The sequence below is a fragment of the Canis lupus genome, chromosome 18 (assembly GCF_003254725.2).
Source record: "Canis lupus dingo isolate Sandy chromosome 18, ASM325472v2, whole genome shotgun sequence".
Classification (NCBI taxonomy): Eukaryota; Metazoa; Chordata; class Mammalia; order Carnivora; family Canidae; genus Canis; species Canis lupus.
The window spans coordinates 53144014-53164506 of NC_064260.1; the positions used below are offsets into that span (position 1 = coordinate 53144014).

The 20493-nt window shown below is 43.0% G+C and overlaps 1 pseudogene; it reads left to right on the forward strand.

Moving 5' to 3' along the window:
- The first annotated feature begins 6811 nt into the window (after positions 1–6811).
- On the forward strand, positions 6812–7323 carry LOC112659201 (ferritin light chain-like; annotated as a pseudogene).
- Positions 7324–20493: the final 13170 nt, after the last annotated feature.

Genomic DNA, 20493 nt, shown 5'->3' on the forward strand with positions numbered 1-20493 from the left:
AGACAGGCAGAGTGCTGGTCCTCAAGGACCTTAGCTTTCTAGGAGCACTTGGGTGGCTTAGTCAGTTAAGCTTTTAACTCTTTTTTTTTAAAGATTTATTTTTATTTATTTATGATAGAGAGAGACAGACAGACAGACAGACAGGCAGAGGGAGAAGCAGGCTCCATGCCAGGAGCCCGACGCGGGACTCGATTCCGGGTCTCCAGGATCATGCCCAGGGCCAAAGGCAGGCGCGAAACCGCTGAGCCACCCAGGGATCCCCAAGCTTTTAACTCTTGATCTCAGGGACTCTTGATCTCTGGGGCCTGAGTTCAGTCCCCACCTTGAGCTCCATGCTGGGATGGAGCCTTCCGAAAAACAAAAAGGAGTTTAGCTGCCTCAATGTTAATACTTTGCTAGAGGCAAAAGGCAACCTTAGCTTGACATTAGCCCGACCTCTAGGATCCTTTAAAAAAAATCCCTTTGGAAACTTCATCTCTAACACCTCCCCACCCCAAGACACATATTAGCAATCATCCTCTAAACATATGGCCACTGATCTACATTCGAAGAGTGTCCTGACTAAGGTTTTACTAGACAGTAGTAAATGACCTTTTCCTTACAACAGCTAGCCCCTCAATGTCCTAGAAACCTTGAAACCTTGCTTCTAAATTCTTTAGAGACTTACACTACCCCAACCCCCTCCCAACTTGTGAGTATATAATCACTCACCCCTCATAACCCCAATGCAGCTCTTCCTGCCCACAGGTCCTGTCCCTGTGTTTTAATTAAAACCACCCTTTTTGCCCCAAAGACATCTCAAGAATTCTTCCATGATCATTTGCCCCTGGACCCCAACATTTCACATCAATAGCCACCGCAGGTTTACAATCTGGTACTTTTGTAAGCTCAACAGAGAGTAAATGCATCTTGTCTAAGAAATTCCAGAAAAGTTCAGAAGTTACCTCTTATTAGTGAGACTAGGTCATATGCCCACCCTTGAACCATCGCTGTAACTCTTGTTGTGTCTTCCTGATGCGTGGGGAGGTGGGGGTGGGATCATCCCATTTGAGCTACTTTTTTGAGAGTGATGTGTGGGAGTTTCCAAAGTACCTTTGGTTTGTTGTTACTGTAGAAGAATGTGGCATACTCCACCACCTGCCTACCAGGTGGCTCAGTGGTTGAGCCATCCAGGTGCCCCATATTTGCTTTTTTTTTTTTTAAGTAGGCTCTGCACCCAGAGCAGAGTCCAACACAGGGCTTGACCTTATGACCCTGAGATCAAGACATGAACTGAGATCAAGAGTTGGACGCTAAACTGACTGAGCCACACAGGTGCCCCTGAAGAATTTATTTTTAAGTAATCTCTGCACCCGATGTGGAGCTTTGACTTGCAACCTTGAGATCGAGAGTTGCATGCTCTACCAATTGAGCTAGCCAGGTGCTCATGCCTATTTTTATTTTTTTAATTTTTATTTATTTTTTAAAGATTTTTATTTATTTATTCATGAGAGACAGCAAGAGAGAGAGAAGCAGAGACAGGCTGAGGGAGAAGCAGGCTCCATGCAGGGAGCCTGATATGGGACTCAATCCATGATCCCAAGATCACATCCCAGGCATCCCTCCATGCCTATTTTTAACTTTTATTTTCTTTTTGTGGTTGAGTCATAAGAATTCTTTACACTATGGACACAGACTCAATGAATTCATGATTTGCAAATATTTTCTCCTGTTCTATTGTCTTTCCACCCTCTTGAGAATGTTTTTTGAGTTTTTAAAATTTTTGATGAAGTCTAATTTGTCTATTTTCTTTTTTTTGCTCGTGCCTTTGGTGTCAGATCTAAGAAACCATTGCCAAATGGAAGGCTATGATGATTACCTGTATGTTTTATTTCAAGAGTTTTATAGTTTTAGCTATTTATTATATATTTACACATAGTTTTAGCTTATATTTAGGTAATTGATCCATTTTGAGTTAATTTGTGCATACGGTGTGAGGAAAGGTCCAACTTCACTATTCTGCATGTGGAAATCCAGTTGTCCCAGCACCATTTGTTGAAGAGACTGTTCTCTCCCCATTGAATGCTCTTGGCACCCTTGTCAAAAACCCACTGGCCTAGATATATAGGTTTCCTTCTGGACCTTCAATTCTTTTTTTTTTTTTTTTTTAAATTTTTATTTATTTATGATAGTCACACAGAGACAGAGAGAGAGAGAGAGGCAGAGACACAGGCAGAGGGAGAAGCAGGCTCCATGCACCGGAAGCCCGATGTGGGATTCGATCCCGGGTCTCCAGGATCGCGCCCTGGGCCAAAGGCAGGCGCCAAATCGCTGCGCCACCCAGGGATCCCTGGACCTTCAATTCTATTCCGTTGATCCATCTGTCTTTCCATATGCCAAAACCATACTGTTTTGATTACTTAAATTTTACAGTAAGTTTTGAGATTGGAAAAGTATGAGTTCTATAACTTTATTCTTTTTCAATATTGTCTTGGCTATTTGGAGCCCCTTGAGATCCCACATGAATTTTAGAATGTGTGTAAGTATCTGTAGTTAGACTCCTGATGTTGAGTGTGACCCATTCCTCTTCTCTTCTGCTGCAGTTTACAGTAGGTATGACCGCAGGTGTCCTAGGAGTGGCCTGGCTGCTGCATCCCTCACCAGGAGCCAGAAGGAAGTGGGGAAAACAATAAAACCAAGGAATTATCCTGATAGCAACCATTTAGTGTGGAGAAATCTTGCTTAGCCAGCTGGTGTAGAATTCAGTTTATTGATTTCATTCTGTTTTGTGATCACTTAGGCTTATTTTAAGGGAGCTATATAAAAGTACAGGAAGTCTTTATTTGGAGAAACACAGTGTAATGTGGATTCTACATTAGTTGGATTCTATTATGAACTGAATGTGTCCTCCTCAGAAATTCATGTTGAAGCCCTAACTCCCAACGTGATGGGACTTGGAGGTGATGCCTTTGAGAGGTAATTAGGATTAGATGAGGTCGTGAGGATGGGACTCCCGCTTTGAGACAGTGTCCTTATAAGAATAAGACAAAAGTTCTCCTCCCGCTCCCCCTCATGCAAAAACACAGTGGGAAGGCAGCTGTGTGCAAACCAGGAAGAGGGTCTTCACCAGAAACTACATCATCTGGCATCTTGCTTTTGGACTTCTAGTCTCTAGAACAGTGAGAAAATAAATTTCTGTTGTTTAAGGCACCCAGTCTGTGGCATTTTGTTATGGCAACCCTTGATGACTAGGACACTCCTTATTTCCAGGGGAATGATTCTAATATTTCTCCTTTTTAGGGTGATGTTTGCATTTAATTTAATTTTTAAAAATGAGGTTAAACTTACATACAATGAAGTGTACAAATATTCATTGTATATCTTGATAAATTTATATATATATATATATATATATATATATATATATATATATATACACACACTTGTGTAAACAAATCAAGACCTAGAACATTTCAAATACTCTAGAAGGTGCCATCATGTACCCTCCCAGTCAGTAGCCATTATTCTTAAAAAAAATTTTTTTTATTAGGGACACCTGGGTGGCTCAGTGGTTGAGCATCTGCCTTTGGCTCGGAGCGTGATCCTGGGATCTAAGATCAAGTCCTGCATCGGGCTCCTTGCATGAAATCTGCTTCTCCCTCTGCCTATGTCTCTGCTCTCTCTGTCTCTCATGAATAAATAAATAAAATCTTAAAAAACTTTTTTTAAATTTAAATTCTAGGGGATCCCTGGGTGGCGCAGCGGTTTGGCGCCTGCCTTTGGCCCAGGGCGCGATCCTGGAGACCCGGGATCGAATCCCGCGTCGGGCTCCCGGTGCATGGAGCCTGCTTCTCCCTCTGCCTGTGTCTCTGCCTCTCTCTCTCTCTCTCTGTGACTATCATAAATAAATAACAATTTTAAAAAATTTAAAAATAAATAAATAAAATTTAAATTCTATTTCGTTAACATGGAGTGTATTATTAGTTTCAGGGGTAAGATTTAGGGATTCATATAACACCCAGTGCTTGGGACAACTGGTTGGCTCAGTAGGTTAAGCATCTGCCTTCACCTCAGGTCATGATCTCAGGGTCCTGGAGTCAAGCCCTGAGTTCTCATAGCTCCCTGCTCAGTGGGGGTCTGCTTCTCCCTTTCCCACTGCTCCTCCCTCCTGCTCATGCCTCCTCTCAAATAAATAAATAAATAAATAAATAAATAAATAAATAAATAACTTAAAAACAAAAAACAAAAAAACACCCAGTGCTCATTACATCAAGTGCCCTCCTTAATGCCCATCCCCCTACTCATTTCCCCTCTAGTAACCCTCAGTTTATTCTCTGTCATGAAGTCTCTTATGGTTTGCCTCCCTCTGTTTTTTCTTTATTTTATATTTCCTTTCCTTCCCCTGTGTTCATCTGTTTTGTTTCTTAAATGCCACATATTAGTGAAATCATATGGTATTTATCTTTCTCTGACTGACTTATTTCTCTTAGTATAATACCCTTTAGATCTATCTATGTCATTGCAAATGGCAATATTTCATTCCTTTTTAAAAAATTTCATTCTTTTTGATGGTTGGGTAATATTCCATTATATATATATAATATCTTTATCCATTCATCAGTGGATGGACATCTGGGCTCTTTCCATATTTTGGCTATTGTGGACATTGCTGCTATAAACATTGGGGTGCATGTGCCCCTTTGAATCACTATTTTTGTATCCTTAGATAAATACCTAGTAGTGTAATTGCTGGGTAAGATAGTTCTATTTTTAATTTTTTGATAGTAAGATAAGATAGTTCTATTTTTAATATTTTGAGGGAATTCCGTACTATTTTCCACAATGGCTGCACCATTTTGAATTCCCACCAACAGTGTAAGAGGGTTCCCCTTTCTCCACATCCTCTCCAACATCTGTTGTTTCCTGAGTTGTTAATTTTAGCCATTCTGACCAGTGTGAGGTGGAATATCACCTATTATTCTGGCCTCTATTCCACAGGTTACTTTTGTTTGTTTTTAAATGTAGTATCAGTAAAATAAGCAAAAAACTTAAAAAATAATAACTACTCTTTGCATCTGTTTAAAAAAAGATTGATTTATTTATTTTAGAGAGAGAGAGATAAAGAACAAGGGGCCAGGAGGAGGAGCAGAGGGAGAGGGAAGGAAAGAGGGTGTGAAGCAGACTTCCTGCTGAGCACAGAGCCCTACACAGGGCTTGATCCCACCACCCTACGATCATCACCTGAGCGGAAATCAAGAGTTAGATCCTCAACCGACTGAGCCACCCAGGCAACCTACATATGACTTTTTTTAATTCAATATATGTGTATAAAATTCTTCCCCATGTATGGACCAAAATTTCAGTAAGCTGTGGATAACAAAATATGATTAATTCAATTCTGTGATCTGGGTCTTAAAAAAGAAAGGAAAAGAAAAATAAGATGTGTATGTATGTGTGTGTTTCTGAAATGAGTAGTGTTTCTTCAGAGAACCTTAGATTTTATAATTTTATAACAAGATAATTCATGGGACATCTGAGTGGCTCAGCGGTTAGGCATCTGCCTTTGGCTCAGGGTCTGAGGGCCCAACCAGGAAGATGGGAGCATGAGAACCTTAAAAAAAAAGGAGGTAAAATTCAGATAACAAGATAACCATTTTAAAGCAAACGATTTAGTGGCATTTTGTACATTTCACGATGTTGTGAGGTCATCAGCTCTGGCTCCAAAGCACTTTTATCACCATAGAAGGAAACCTGCAGCCCTCTCCCCTCAGCCTCCCATGACCACTGATTCATCTTCTGTCCATGAATTTGCCTGCCCTGTACATTTCATATAAATGGAACCACACAATATGTGGCTTTTTCAGATCTGGCTTATTTGACTCACTATAATGTTTTTTTTCTTTTTAAGGTTTTATTTATTGGGGGACCTGGGTGGCTCAGTCTGTTAAGCGGCTGCCATTGGCTCAGGTCATGATCCCAGGATCCTGGGATCAAGCCCTGCATTGGCTCCCTGCTGGATAGGCAGCCTAATTCTCCCTCTCCAACGCTTGTGCTCTCCTTCTCTCTCTCTCACTCTCTCTCTCAAATAAGAGAGAGCACGAACAGGGAGGAGGGTCAGAGGGAGAAGCAGACTCCACACTGAGCAGGGAGACCAATGTGAGGCTCGATCCCAGACCCCTGGGGTCATGACTTGACCCAAGGTAGATGCTTAACCCACTGAGCCACCCACGTGCCCCTCTGCTGTAATTCTTATTGTTTATTTTGTTCTCGTTTTATTATTATTTATATTTATTATTTCTTTTTTATTTTATTATTTTTATTTGATAAAAAATATACATTTGAATATGTTGTTACTATTATTACTTTGGACAAACTGTTATCTGATGAATCAATTAAGAATAAGAAAAATGGGCAGTGCATCTGGAAATCACGTGGATCTGTCTCTTGCTTCAACAGTGTTTGGATGGAATAGACCCAGGGATACCCCTTCTACCAGCCTCTGACCACCCTCCAGCCTTTTTTATTCTTTTTCTTTTTCTTTTTTTAAAGATTTTATTTATTTATTCATGAGAGACAGAGAGAGAGAGGCAGGCAGAGACATAGTCAGAGTGACAAGCAGGCTCCATACAGGGAGCCTGATGTGGGACTCGATCCGGGGACCATGCAATCACTCCCTGAGCCGAAGGCAGATGCTCAACCACTGAGCCACCCAGCCTTTTTTTTTTTTTTTCTTTTTCCAATCACAACCTTTGGAGCCATCTTCTTGGCCACCCTCTGCCTCTGGAACCAGCCAACACCCTATTTTGAGCTTAGCTCCTATTTGCAATCAACCATGAGCTCCCAGATTCATCAGAATTATTCCACCAAGGTGGAGGCTGTCATCAACCACCTGGTCAACATGCATCTGCGGGCCTCCTGCACCTGCCTGTCTTTAAGCTTCTATATTGACCATGACAATGTGGCTCTGGAAGGCATTGGCCACTTCTGCAAATTGGCTGAAGAGAAGCATGAGGGTGCTGAGACTCTCTTAAAGATGAAAATCAGTGCTATAGCTATGCTCTCTTCTGGGACATGCAGAAGCTGTCCTAAGATAAACCCCAGATGCCATGGGAGCCACAAGGGTTCTGAGAAGAACCTGAATCAGGCCCTTTTGGATCTGCATTCCCTGGGTTCTGCCCACGCAGATTCCCATCTCTGTGACTTCCTGGAGAACCACTCCTTAGATGAGGAGTTGAAACTCACCATGAAGCTGGTGACCATTTGACTCACATCTGCAGGCTGTTTGGTCTCCAGGTGGGGCTGGACCAGTATCCCTTTCAAAGGGTCACCCTCAAGCATGACTAGGAGCCTCTGAAACCCAGTATCCTTTGAAGGACCCCTATGGCATCCCCCTCGTGTTAGGGCTTGGGCCTGAGCCTCTTCCTGTAGCCACTAGGCAGCTTTTTAACTACCCTGGAGCCCTCTCACAAGTCATGGACCACATGGGGCTCAATCCCCAGGACCCTGAGATCATGACCTGAGCTGAAATCAAGAGTCAGACGCTTAACTGACTGAGCCACCCAGGTGCCCCCAGACCAGGAATTTTTTTTTAAGTTTTTTTTTAAGATTTTATTTATTCATGAAAGAGAGAGAGAGAGAGAGAGAGAGAGAATGAGGCAGGGACACAGGCAGAGGGAGAAGCAGGCTCCATGCAGGGAGCCTGACATGGGACTCGATCCTGGGTCTCTAGGATCATGCCCTGGGCTGAAGGGGGCGCTAAACTGCTGAGCCACCCGGTCTGCCCCCAGACCAGGAACTTAAAACAACTATGATTAAGATGCTAAAATTGTATCCATTAAGGGCTCTAATGGATAGAGCAGACAGCATAAAAGAACAGATGGGTGATCTAAGCAGAGAGATGGAAATCCTACAAAAGAACTGAAAGAAATGCCAGAGCTCAAAAACCCTGTAGCAGAAATGAAAAACACCCTTGGTAGGTTTATCAGAACTTGACACAGCTGAGGAAAGAATCTCTGGGCTTCAGGACACATCAAGGGAAACCTTCAAAACTGAAAAGCATAGTGAACAAAGATGGAAAATAACAAAACAAAACATCCAAACTCCATTGGACAGCTATGAAAGGTGTAAAATGGGAAAATAGAAGGAGAGGAAGGAGAGACAAGAACAGAAGAAATAAAAAAAAAAAAAAAAAAAAAAAAAACAGAAGAAATATGAGAATTTCCACCAAATTAATGTCAGATACCAAACCACAGATCCATGAAGTTCAGAGAACACCAAGAAGGATGAATGCAAAAACAAAAGTTTATATCTGGCATATCACATTCACACTACAGAAAATCAAAAATAGAGAAAAAAATTCTGAAATAAGGTGGAGGAGGGAAAAAAAAGCTCCTCACTTATTAGGGGAACAAAGGTAAGAATTACATCTGACTTCTCCTCAGAAACCATACAAGCAAGAAAAGAGAGTGGAGTGAGAGATTTAAAGCATTGATAGAGAAAAACCAACCAATCTAGAATTCTGTATCCTGTGAAATTATCCTTCAAAAATGAAGGAGAGGGGAAAAAAATGAAGGAGAAATAAAGATTTCCTTGAATAAAAGTTGAGAGAATTTTTTGTGAGTAGACCTGCCATTTCTTTTAAGAAATGCCAAAAAAGTAATTCTTCAGAAAGAAGAAGAATATAGATCAAAAATTTGAATTTACAGAGGGGTACCTGGGTGGCTCAGTCAGTTAAGCATCTGACTCTTGATTTCAGCTCAGGTCATGATCTCAGGGTCCTGGGAGCGAGCCCCATGTTGGGGCTCCCCGCTCAGTGGGGAGCCTGCTTCTCTCTCTCCTTCTACACCTCCCTTCCCGTAGCTCGTGCTCTCTCTCTCAAATAATTAAATAAAATCTTTTATTTATTTTTTTAAATTTTTATTTATTTATGATAGTCTCACAGAGAGAGAGAGAGGCAGAGACACAGGCAGAGGGAGAAGCAGGCTCCATGCACTGGGAGCCCGACGTGGGACTCAATCCCGGGTCTCCAGGATTGTGCCCTGGGTCAAAGGCAGGCGCCAAACTGCTGCGCCACCCAGGGATCCCCCTAAATAAAATCTTTTAAAAAATAAATTCCTGGTCTGATAATTCCAACATCTCTGCCATGTCTGCTTCTGGTGCTTGCTCTCTCTCTTCAAACAGTATTTTTGTTTTTTGCCTTTTAGTACATTTTGTGAATTTTTTTTTGACAGTCAGACATGATGTACTGGGTATAAGGAACTGCTGTAGATCAGCCTGTAGTAATGCAGGTGGTAAGGTGGGGAGGAGGAAGCATGCTATAGTCCCATGGTTAGGTCTCAGTCTTTTAGTGAGCCTTTACCTCTGGACTGTGAACTTCACATGTGCTTCTGGAATTGTTTTTTCTCCCCTCCTCCCTTAGGTAGGACAGCATGTTTAGAGTTCTCTGGAGTCGGGTATTTTCTTTCCCCCAGATCAGTTAGGCTCTGGAAAAAACCCAGCAGGTTAGGCTCTAGTTAAATAGTTTTTTTTTTTAAGATTTTATTTATTTATTCATGAGAGACACAGAGGCAGAGACACAGGCAGAGAGAGAAGCAGGCTCCGTGCAAGGAGCCAGATGTGGGACTTGATTCTGGGAATCCAGGATCATGCCCTGAGCCGAAGGCAGACGCTCAACCCCTGAGCCACTCAGGGATCCTAAAAGAGTTTTTTGATTGTTGTTGTTTGTTTTTCTTATTTTTAAAGTAGACTTCAGACCCAACATGGAGCTTGAACTCATGACTCTGAGATCAAGAATCACATACTCTACTGACTGAGCCAGCCAGGTGCTTCTAAAGTTTTTCTTGAAAGCAGATCTTGGTAAGAAGGACAGAATATGTGGCATATTTCAAAATGGTTATTTTCCCTCTCCCCCTGCCAAAGTGTGAGGGGACTTTTCTCTGATACTCACTGTGGGAACTAGGTCAGGTTCCTGGAGATAAAACTTACAAAAGTGTCCAGACCCACTTATGACGGAGTCCTCCCAGCCCCTGAGATTTTAACTCTCAGCACTGTCCACACTGAGCCTCCAGCAATTCGTCACTTATAGTTCAGGGTTCCCTACCCTAGCACTGATTCCCATGGAGGTTTCAGCTTGTGGATTTCTGCTCTGGTAGGTTGTGATTCCGTTTTCCCACTGTCTGTTCCTCAAATTTTCCAGGCAGCACTTTGATGCTCTCACTTCTGGGATTCACTGTGCATGTCCCCATCACTCTGAGACCTTTTATCACTTGCTGGGACCTCACTTCTCTTACAGATCTAAGAATTGTTGATTTTTCGGGTTGTCCATCCTTTTCCTTGTTGTTATGACAGAGGTAACTTTCAAGCGTTGTACATACTAGACCCAAAGGACCATTGTCTTTTATACAGACGGCTTCATCTCCCACCAGAGAATGTTCTACCTGTACTCTTTTAGGCTCAGGCACTAAGAAACTGACCACATCCATTTAGTAAGGGATGGAGCTCAGTGGGGGATGAGATCTGGTTTTACCAAGACTCTATCTACCATTTGTTTCATCCTCAGTCCCCAGGCATGGTCCCTCTTCAGGTCTGGAACCTCTCTATCTCAGCCAGTGCAAGATTTTATTCTGAGTATTGGAGATTTTGAGCTTAACGCTCCTGCCTCCTGCCCCATGTATCTTCAAAATATGGCAAATATCCTTTGTTTCAGGTAGGTTCTCTTTCTCGAATTGGACTTTGTCTTCTAAACACCATGAAACTGTAGAATATTTCACTTTTTTAAAAAAAGATTTTGTCTATTTATTCCTGAGAGATGCAGAGAGAGAGGCAGAGACATAGGCAGAAGGAGAAGCAGGCTCCCTGTAGGAAGCCTGATGCAGGACTTGATCCCAGAGTCCTGGGATCCAAAGGCAGATGCTCAACCACTGAGCCACCCAGGTGCCCCAAGATTTCACTTTTTTAATGTAGGAACTTGCAAGATCCTGCAGCTCCTCATGGCCATCAAAAGCTCCTCTGGTTTCTCTTTCTCCCAGTAGAGTCCCTTTGCCTGAACTAAGCTTTTGTCCCCAGAATTGGCAATTGCCCCAGCGAAGAGTATTCGGGCAGTGATCCTCAGCTCATTCAGGAAGGAAAGCCTCTTCCCTCTTTGAAATTTTCGTTTATCTCATTCATCCAGAGTATTGCATTTATAGCTCTCTGCTAACTTTAAAAAGACAATTCTTGCAATTTTTCTCTTTTCTCTTTTTTCCTTCTAATTCTTGCAGTGGGAGCACTGACCTGCTGAAAACTCTCTATCTTGGTTGGAAACAGAGCCTTTATTTTTCTTTTTAATTTAAATTCTAGTTAGTAAACATATTGTGCAATATTGATTTTAGGAGTAGAATTCAGTGATTCATCACTTACATACAACACCCAGTGCTCATCATAGCAAGTGACCTCCTTAATAACCTATCACCCATCCAGCCCTTCCCCCACCCATCTATCTTCATCAACCCTCAGTTTGTTCTCTATCATTAAGAGTCTCTTATGGTTTGTTTCCCTCTCTCTTTCTATCTCTCTCTTTTTTAACCTCTTCTCATATATTCATCAGTTTTGTTTCTTAAATCCCACATATGAGTGAAATCATGATATTTGTCTTTCTCTGACTTATTTCACTTAGCATAACACCCTGTAGCTCCATTCACGTTGTTGCAAATGGCAAGATTTCATTCTTTTTGATGGCTGAGTAATAGTCCATTGTGTGTGTGTATGTGTACACACACACACACGTATATATCATATCTTCTTGGACATTTGGGCTCTTTACGTAATTTGGCTATTGTTGTTAATGCTGCTATAAACATTGGGGTGCACATGCCCTTCAAATCTGTATTTTTGTATCTTTGGGTAAATACCTAGTAGTGCAATTGCTAGGTTTGGATAGTTCTAGTTTTAGCTTTTTGAGGAATCTCCATACTGTTTTCCAGAGTGGCTGCACCATTTTGCATTCCCACCAACAGTGTAAGAGGGTTCCCCTTTCTCTGCATTCTCGCCAACATCTGTTGATTCCTGTTTTGTTAATTTTAGCCATTCTGGCAAGTATGAGGTGATATTTCATTGGGGTTTTGCTTTGTATTTCCCTGATGTTGAGTGATGATGAGCATCTTATCATGTGTCTGTTGGACATCTGAATGTCTTCTTTGTCTTCTTTTTTAAAAAAGATTTTATTTATTTATTCGACAAAGAGAGAAAGAGAGCACAAGGAGGGAGAGCAGCAGGCAGAGGGAGAGGAAAAGGCAGGCTCCCTGCTGAGTAGAGAGCCAGATGTGGGGCTCAATCCCAGGACCCTGGGATCATGACCTTAATTGAAGGCAGATACTTAACCGACTGAGCCATCCAGGTGTCCCTGTATGTCTTCTTTAGAATAACATCTATTCATGTCTTCTGCCCATTTCTTTTTTTTTTTTTTTTCCATTTCTTAACTGGATTATTTGTTTTTTTGTGTTGACGGAAACAGAGTCTTTGATCTTTTTTTTTTTTTTTAGTCTTTGATCTTTTATTTTATTTTTTTTTCTTTGATCTTTTAAAAAAGTCTAGTAAATGTATCTTTTAAAAAATTTCTTCATACATTTTTCTCCTATGTATTTTTATGTTCCTCTTTTTGAAATGTTATTATCTGGGTCTTGTACTTCAACTTCTATCCTCTGTTTTTCTTTTATATTTTCTACTATTTTTGTTTTTTGATTCTTCCTTCTGGGAAAATTACTCAATTTGATCTCCCAGTTCCTTAATGTTTTCTTCAGCTGTATTCATTCTATTTATCCTGTCTACCTTGACTGGGCTCGTCAGGACTTCTGGTTTTAGGGGTGCCTAGGTGGCTCACTTTGGTTAAGCGTCTGACTCTTCATTTCAGTTGGTGGAATTGAGCCCTGTGTGAGGCACCATGCTTGGCAGGGAGTCTTCTTAGGATTTCTTTTCTTCTTCTCCCTCTGCCCCACCCCCTATTTACACATATGCACACTAGAGTGCATGTTCTTTCTCTGAAATAAAAATAAATAAATAAAATCTTAAGTAAAACGATCTTCTCTCTCTCTTTTTTTAAAGATTTTATTTATTTATTCATGAGAGACACACAGAGAGAGGCAGAGACACAGGCAGGATTTTCTGACAGGCAGGACCAGGATTTTCTGGATTTAAGGGGCTACTAAAGAGTAATCAGACTGCTATATTCATTCATTCATTCATTCATTCATTCATTCATTCATTCATTCATAAGTTTATTGAATCCTTACCTTGTGCCAGGCTGGGCTCCAGGCATGAGGAATTTAATCACCATCTATAAAAATAAAATTGCCAATTTAAACCTCCAGCTCAGATCCACATGAGCAATAGGCTGCTTGACATCAGAGGCACCTTGAACTCAACATGTATGACATTGAACCAGGGGTCTCCCTCTAATCAGGCTTCTCAGTGAACTGAAGAGTTCAGGGTGATTTCAGGCCTGGCTGATATTAGGGGCTCACAGAATATTGACAAGACTCAGCATTGGTCTTTCTCTCTCTTGCTTCTGCTGGCTTCACTTTCAGGCCTACCCCATCACATGGTCACCAGCGGCTCCAGGCTTACAGCCTCCAGCTCAGCAACACCAGTACACAGGGATCTCTCTTCCTCATAATCCCATCATTAGCCCCATGCTTGGGTCCTGCTGACTTTGCTTGGGTTTTAGGTTCAGTGATGAACCAAGCATTGCAATTTGAAGAATATTTGGATGGGCCAGATCTGGGTCTTAGGCCCTCTCCTGCAGCTGATGTTATGTTCTGCTAGCTTTGCAACCTGGTGGAATATGACAAACTCTTTTCTGAGAGCTCCATCAATGTCCAAAGGGCATTGCCATCATCAGCCTGGCTTAGGACTCCTGGCCTTTTCCAAACCAACCTCTGTGTCCTCTTACTAGGCCTCTTAATAGGCCTGGATCTAGAGTTGCCAGATATAGTAAATAAAAATACAAGACATTCAGTTACTTTTAATTTCAGATAAACAATGAATAAAGTTAGAAGATCAGTATGTCCCAAGTATGCTTCCTGCACTTTATTTGGCAACCATACCGGACTTATACCAACTCTTTGATGTGGGGGATGAGAGAAGTTTCACCCAAACTACTTGGTTGTAGTGACAAGGAAAAATTTCAAGAGGGAAAATGGAGGTGCTGTTTCCAGAAAGAAGCATGGATGTGAGCTGCATTTGTCCTTGCTACTCTGTGTACTTCTAGCTTACAGCAACCAATTAGCCCTTCTTCAGCTCCTTTACCTCTGGAACCTCCATCTCCCTCCCCAATCTGTCCCCCTATTTTGTTGAATTTCCTCCTTCAGGAACTCTAGAATCTGTCTCCTTTCTGCATTTCCCACCACCACCACCACTGTATTCCCCATGGCTCCTCATTTCTGTCCTGGTCCAATTCAACAGACTTTTATCCAGTCTTCCTGTCTCTACTCTCTGTTCTCTGCAATATATTTCCACAGTTATCTTTTCAAATTATAAATTTGATAATCACACAGACATAAACACGCATTGCTTAAAGATGCATTGCTTCAGATGGGGCACCTGGGTGGCTCAGTGGTTGAGTGTCTGCCTTCCTCTCAGGGGGTGATCCTGGGGTGCTGGAATCAAATCCTACATCGGGGTCCCGACAGGGAGCCTGCTTCTCCTTCTGTCTGTGTCTCTGCCTCTCTTTGTGTGTCTCACATGAATAAATAAATAAAATCTTTAACAAAAATAAACAAACCCTTCAATTACCTCCTCTTGTTCTCAGAAAAAAGATCAAAATCCTTAACAGAGCCTTTAAAACCCTGCATGTTTGGCCCTGCCTCATCCCAAACCTCATCAGTGATACTTTATTTTTTTATTTATTTTATTTTTTAAGATTTATTTATTTATTTATAAATATTTTATTTATTTATTCATGAGAATACACAGAAGAGAGAGAGAGAGAGAGGCAGAGACACAGGCAGAGGGAGAAGCAGGCTCCATGCAGGGAGCCGGACGTGAGACTCGATCCCAGGTCTCCAGGATCACGCCCTGGGCTGAAGGTGGCGCCAAACCGCCGAGCCACCTCGGCTGCCCTCTATGTTATTTATTTTTTTTTCTTTTAAGATTTATTTATTTATGAGACACAGAGAGAGAGTCAGAGACAAAGGCAGGAGGAGGAGAAGCAAGGCTCCAGGCAAGGAGCCCAATATGGGACTCGATCCTGGGACCCCGGGATCATGATCTGAGCCAAAGGCAGACACTCAACCTCTGAGCCATCCAGGCGTCCCTCTTTGTTATTTTTTAAAGATTTTATTTATTTATTTGAGAGAGAGTGCATGGAGGGAGAGCACGGGGGAGGGGGGGTTGGAGGGGCAGAGGGAGAGGAAGAGAGAGCAGCAGACTCCCAGCTGAGGAGGGAGTTCAGTCCCAGGACCCTGAGATCATGATCTGAGCTAAAGGCAGATGTTTCACCTACTGAGCCACCCTGGCGGCCCAGTATTTCCTCCTCCTCCTCCTCCTCCTTCTTCTTTTTTGTTTAAGATTTTAATTATTTATTTGTGAGAGACACACAGAGAGAAGCAGAGACATAGGCAGAGGGAGAAGCAGGCCCCTCACAGGGAGGCTGATGTGGGACTTGATCCCAGGACTCTAGGATCACGCTCTGGGCCCAAGGCAGATGCTCAACTGCTGAGCCACCCAGGTGTCCCTCCGTATTTCCTTCTTAATAGGAGTCTGTTCCCTGTGCACATGCTAGAATGCCTGGAATGACCTCCACCTGCAGTCACCTGATCCTTTCCTGCTCTGCCTTCAGTTGTCTCCATTACTCTGATTTTCTCAGGTGAGCCTTTTGCTGACCGCCTAGATCCACTGCTAGACCCACTTTCCCAGAGCTCGACAAACTTCTTGAATACAATCCAGAGACTTTCCTCGTTGCTCCCAAGACCTTGGAGGTGTCCACAGGCATCTCTTCTCTGCCTCCCCTGGAATCCTGCCAGAACTGTCTTCCACTCCTGAGATCCTTCCCTTCTGGAACAATCCTGCTACTCTGCTTTTATTAACCTATTTCAAATTCAGTGGCCTGCTAATTCTCCCACAGCAGCAAGAACAAAAAGCAATACACCCTCTCCCCCTGAAAAAATGTTTTTAATATCAGTTTGAGTTGAGTTTTCTGTCATTGACCACAAAAGTGCTCTGACTCATACTAAGAACTAGGATTAATAAAGTGTTAAGCAACCACTGGAATGCTCTGTGTTGGGTGACAAGGTCATAAAAAAGGGACAGAGGAATCTCAAATGGCCAGTTTTGACACATTTAAAGAGGGACAGGAATGAAGGCTTTGCTTGTCAATTACTCCTCATTCCCCATTTCTGCTTGTAGCCAAATCAAGGAGTTGGAGCACTGTGGGACTTGTCCTGAGTAGGATAGAGAAGTAGCGGGAAGGTTAATATCCTTAAATGTTTATGCCAGATCAGGAAGAGTAGGACACTGGGACCATCTTGGAGGCATCCCTACAACCAGGAACAGGGGACCCAGCAGCAGGCCAGCATCTGAGACTGGTTCTGAGGACCTTCTGATGCATCCATCTATGGCTCTCTGCTCTGGCAGGACCTCAGGTCACTTGAACCCTGGCTCTTGGAATTATCCTTCCTTTGGATAGGGGCAGGTAGGTTATCCTGTATTTTCTCATTGATCATGTCACCCGAGTAAATTGTACAGCCTGGGCATTGAGAGTGCTTCATTGGACCAGGCCCTCCGGAAGCCAAATCAGAAATCGGAGAGTCAGAGCTAGGGTTTTTATCTGTGAGTCAATCTTGGTGGCAACATCTGTAACAGATGTTCAAGAAACAAGAATTGAGTGAAAGAGTAAATGAAAAGACGAATGTGTTTGAGAAGAAACTGTATGGTGTGGAGGTGTAAGAAATTTGGAAAGTTTCAGGATTAACACTATAGAGGGATACCATTTATTTAAGTTTTATAAACATGAAAGTCGTTGATTTATGTTGCTTTTGGATACATGGGCAGTAAAAGTTTCAGAAGTGGTAAGGGAATGACAAGCAGGCCACAGGGAGGGTTGGCTTGGGGAGGGAAGGAAGGAGAAGGAGAAGGGAGCAGGAAGGCTTTCGGAGGAGCTCAGCCATCTCTGTGATATTTCATTTCTTAGCAAATGTTATATAGCAAATATGTCAAAATGTTTAGATTTGTAAAAGCTGAGAGGTATGAGTATATATATGTATGAATATAATAGCTTTTTTCTCATACATTTGAAGTATTTTATAATAAAAAATGTGTTTTTAAGTTTGTCAGAGATTTGCAGACTGGCAGGCTCGGGGGGCGGGGCACTAATTCTTATACCAATTACTAGCTGTGGTTTTTTTAAAAAAAAATTCAATTCAATTTAATCATCATATAATGTATTATTAGTCTCAGAGGTAGAATTTACTGATTCATCAGTTGCATATAACACCTAATACTCATTATTTCAAGGGCCCTCCTTAATGACCGGCACCCAGTTACCCACCCCCCCCACCCCCACCCCACCGCCCGCTAACTGTGTTTTTGGACTTCCCATCAGTGACTGTCCCTCTTGGGATGTCACATCCTATTCACCTAAACAGAAGACTGGATTAAGTTAACACTGAGGAATAGCTTACCAGTTTTCTTTTCTTAAAACAAAAATGTTATTGGGTGCTTCATTTTCAAATTGAAGGGCTGGGGTCAAAACTCCTCTCCTCCTTCTCCCTCAGCACGCACATACAAATTGGAAGTTTCAGTTTATACCAGGAGATAATCTTTACATCTGCAATTCCTTTGGAATTTTACAAGCAATGATTTATTTTTTATTATTTATTTATTTAGTAATCTCCATACCCAATGTAGGGCTTGAACTCACAACTCTGATATCAAGAGCTGCATGCTCCTCCAAACCCAGCCAGCCAGGCCCCCCCACGTGATTTAATTTACAATCTACATGCAAAGCACCTTTGACACTCACAGGCTTCATGGGCCAACTGACTTGTTCTTTGACAGAGATCAGGTCTACCCTTTGGAGAACGTGCCAAGTCTACTTTTCAGAACCAGTATTTGCTTTATTATTCTGAGACTTACTGAAAAGTAGAATCCAGGGGTGCCTGAGTGGCTCAGTCGGTTATGCATCTAATTGTTGATTTTGGTTCAGGTCGTGATCTTAGGGTCCTGACATGGAGCTTCATGTGGGGCTCCACCCTGGGCATGAAGCCCGCTTAAGATTCTCTCTCTCTCTCTTCCTCTGCCCCCTACCCCCTGCCCATGTACATGCTCTCTCTCTCTCTCTCAAAAAAAAAAAAAAGAGTAAATCCAGGATTTGTGGCAAATTTGGGTCTAATGAGGGCACCTGGGTGGCTGAGTCAGTGAAGCATGTGCCTTTGGCTCGGTTTGTGATTCCGGGGTCCTGGAGTCAAGTCCCACATCAGGCTCCCTGCTCAGCAGGGAGTCTGCTTCTCCCCGTCCCTCCTCCTGCTCATGTGTGTGCTCTCTTTCTCTCTCTCGCAAAAATAAATAAGTAAAATATTTTTTAAAAATTGGGTCTAGGGCAGCCCCGGTGGCTCAGCGGTTTAAGCGCCGCCTTCAGTCCAGGGCATGATCCTGCAGACCCGGGATCGAGTCCACGTCGGGCTCCCTGCATGGAGCCTGCTTCTCCCTCTGCCTGTGTCTCTGCCTCTCTCTCTCCTCTCTGTGTCTCTCATGAATAAATAAATAAAATCTTAAAAAAGAAAAATTGGGTCTAGCAAGGATGACATATTTGTTGCCTTAAAAACGTCCTTTAGGAACACTTTCCAGTTCTCCTGTTCTAGTTATCAGCCAGGCTCTTCCTTCAGTGGGACGGCCCAAGGGGCCACTGAGGCACTGGAGATGGATGGCTCCAAGGCGCCCTGAGTCACTCTGACCCTTGCAAGCTGGGACCAGCCACCCTAAGAGCCCGTGCTGGCTGGGGACATAGCCTGAGTCAGAGGCTCCAAGGGGAGAGGCGAGGCGAATAAACGAGGGCTCCTGGGCTTGGGGCGGCTCCAAGGTTGCCAGCTCGTGACGTAGTAACTGAATGAAACACGGAGGCTGTTAGACGGAGGTGACTCTCTTGCTGTGGCGCCTGCCTGAGCAGACCAGAACCCAAGCCCGTGAGTCCTCAAGGTTATGGAAGCAGCACCTAAGAACCACCGACCACTCACAGTAAGCACCCAGGATTTAAACTAGAGCCAATCAATGATTTCCTTCTTGTTTCCCCCCATCAACTTAGTTTTTCCAGCTCCCGCTGATGGAGTACTTCTAACTAACTGATGTGAGGGACAAAGGCTAAAGAGATATAGAAAAAAATCAAAGTTCTTTTCTTTTTTAAGATTTTTATTTATTTATTCATGAGAGACAGAGAGAGAGAGAGAGAGAGAGAGAGAGAGAGAGAGACGGAGAAGCAAGCTGCATGCAGGGAGCCCGATGTGGGACCCGATGATGTGGGACCCGGTCCCCGGCTCCAGAATCACACCCTGGGCCAAAGGCAGGCGCTAAACCGCTGAGCCACCGGGAGATCTCCCCAGAGTTCTTTACAACATACAGCCCACTGACAAGTACTTGAGGCAGGCAGAGTGACCTAGTGACCTCCCTCCAGGAAGTCAACCACCTCAAAGTTAATACTTTGCTAGAGGCAAAAGGCAACCTTAGCCTGACATTAGCCTGACCTCCAGGATCCTCTAAGTCTCCTTTAACATACAAAAAAAAAAAAAAAAAAAAAAAAAAATCCCTTTGGAAACATCCTATACCCCCGCCCACTCCATACATGTTAGCAATCACCCTCTAAGCATACGGGCCACTGATCTACATCTGAAGCATCTCACGACTAAGGTTTTACTAGATAGTAGTGAATGACCCCTCAAGGTCCTGGAAACCTTAGAGACTTAGGCTACCCCTAACCCCCCGCCAACTTGCAAGTATATCATCACTCACCCCTCACAACCTCAGTGCAGCTCTTCTTACCCACGGGTCCTGTCCCTGTGTTTAATAAAACCATCTTTTTGCACAGAAGATGTCTCAAGAACTCTTTCTTAACTGTTTGCTCCTAGACTCCAATATTTTTATAAAAGATTTATTTATGTATTTGAGAGAGAGAGAGAGAGAGAGAGAAAGAGAGAGAGAGAGTGCACATGGGCAGGTGCAGAGGGAGAGAATCTTTTTTTTTTTCCCTAAAGATTTTATTTATTTATTTGACACAGAGAAAGAAAAGGAGCACAAGCAAGGGGAGTGGCAGGCAGAGGGAGAAGCAGATTCCTTGCTGATCAGGGATCCCCATGTGGGGCTTGATCCCAGGACCCTGAGATCATGATCTGAGCCAAAGGCAGGTGCTTAACCGACTGAGCCATCCAGGTGCCCCAAGAGAGAGAGCCTTCAAGCAAACTCCGTGCTGAGCATGGAGCCTGATGCAGGGCTTCATCCCGTGACCCTGAGATCATAACCTGAGCCGAAATCAAGAGTCAGACACTCAACCACCTG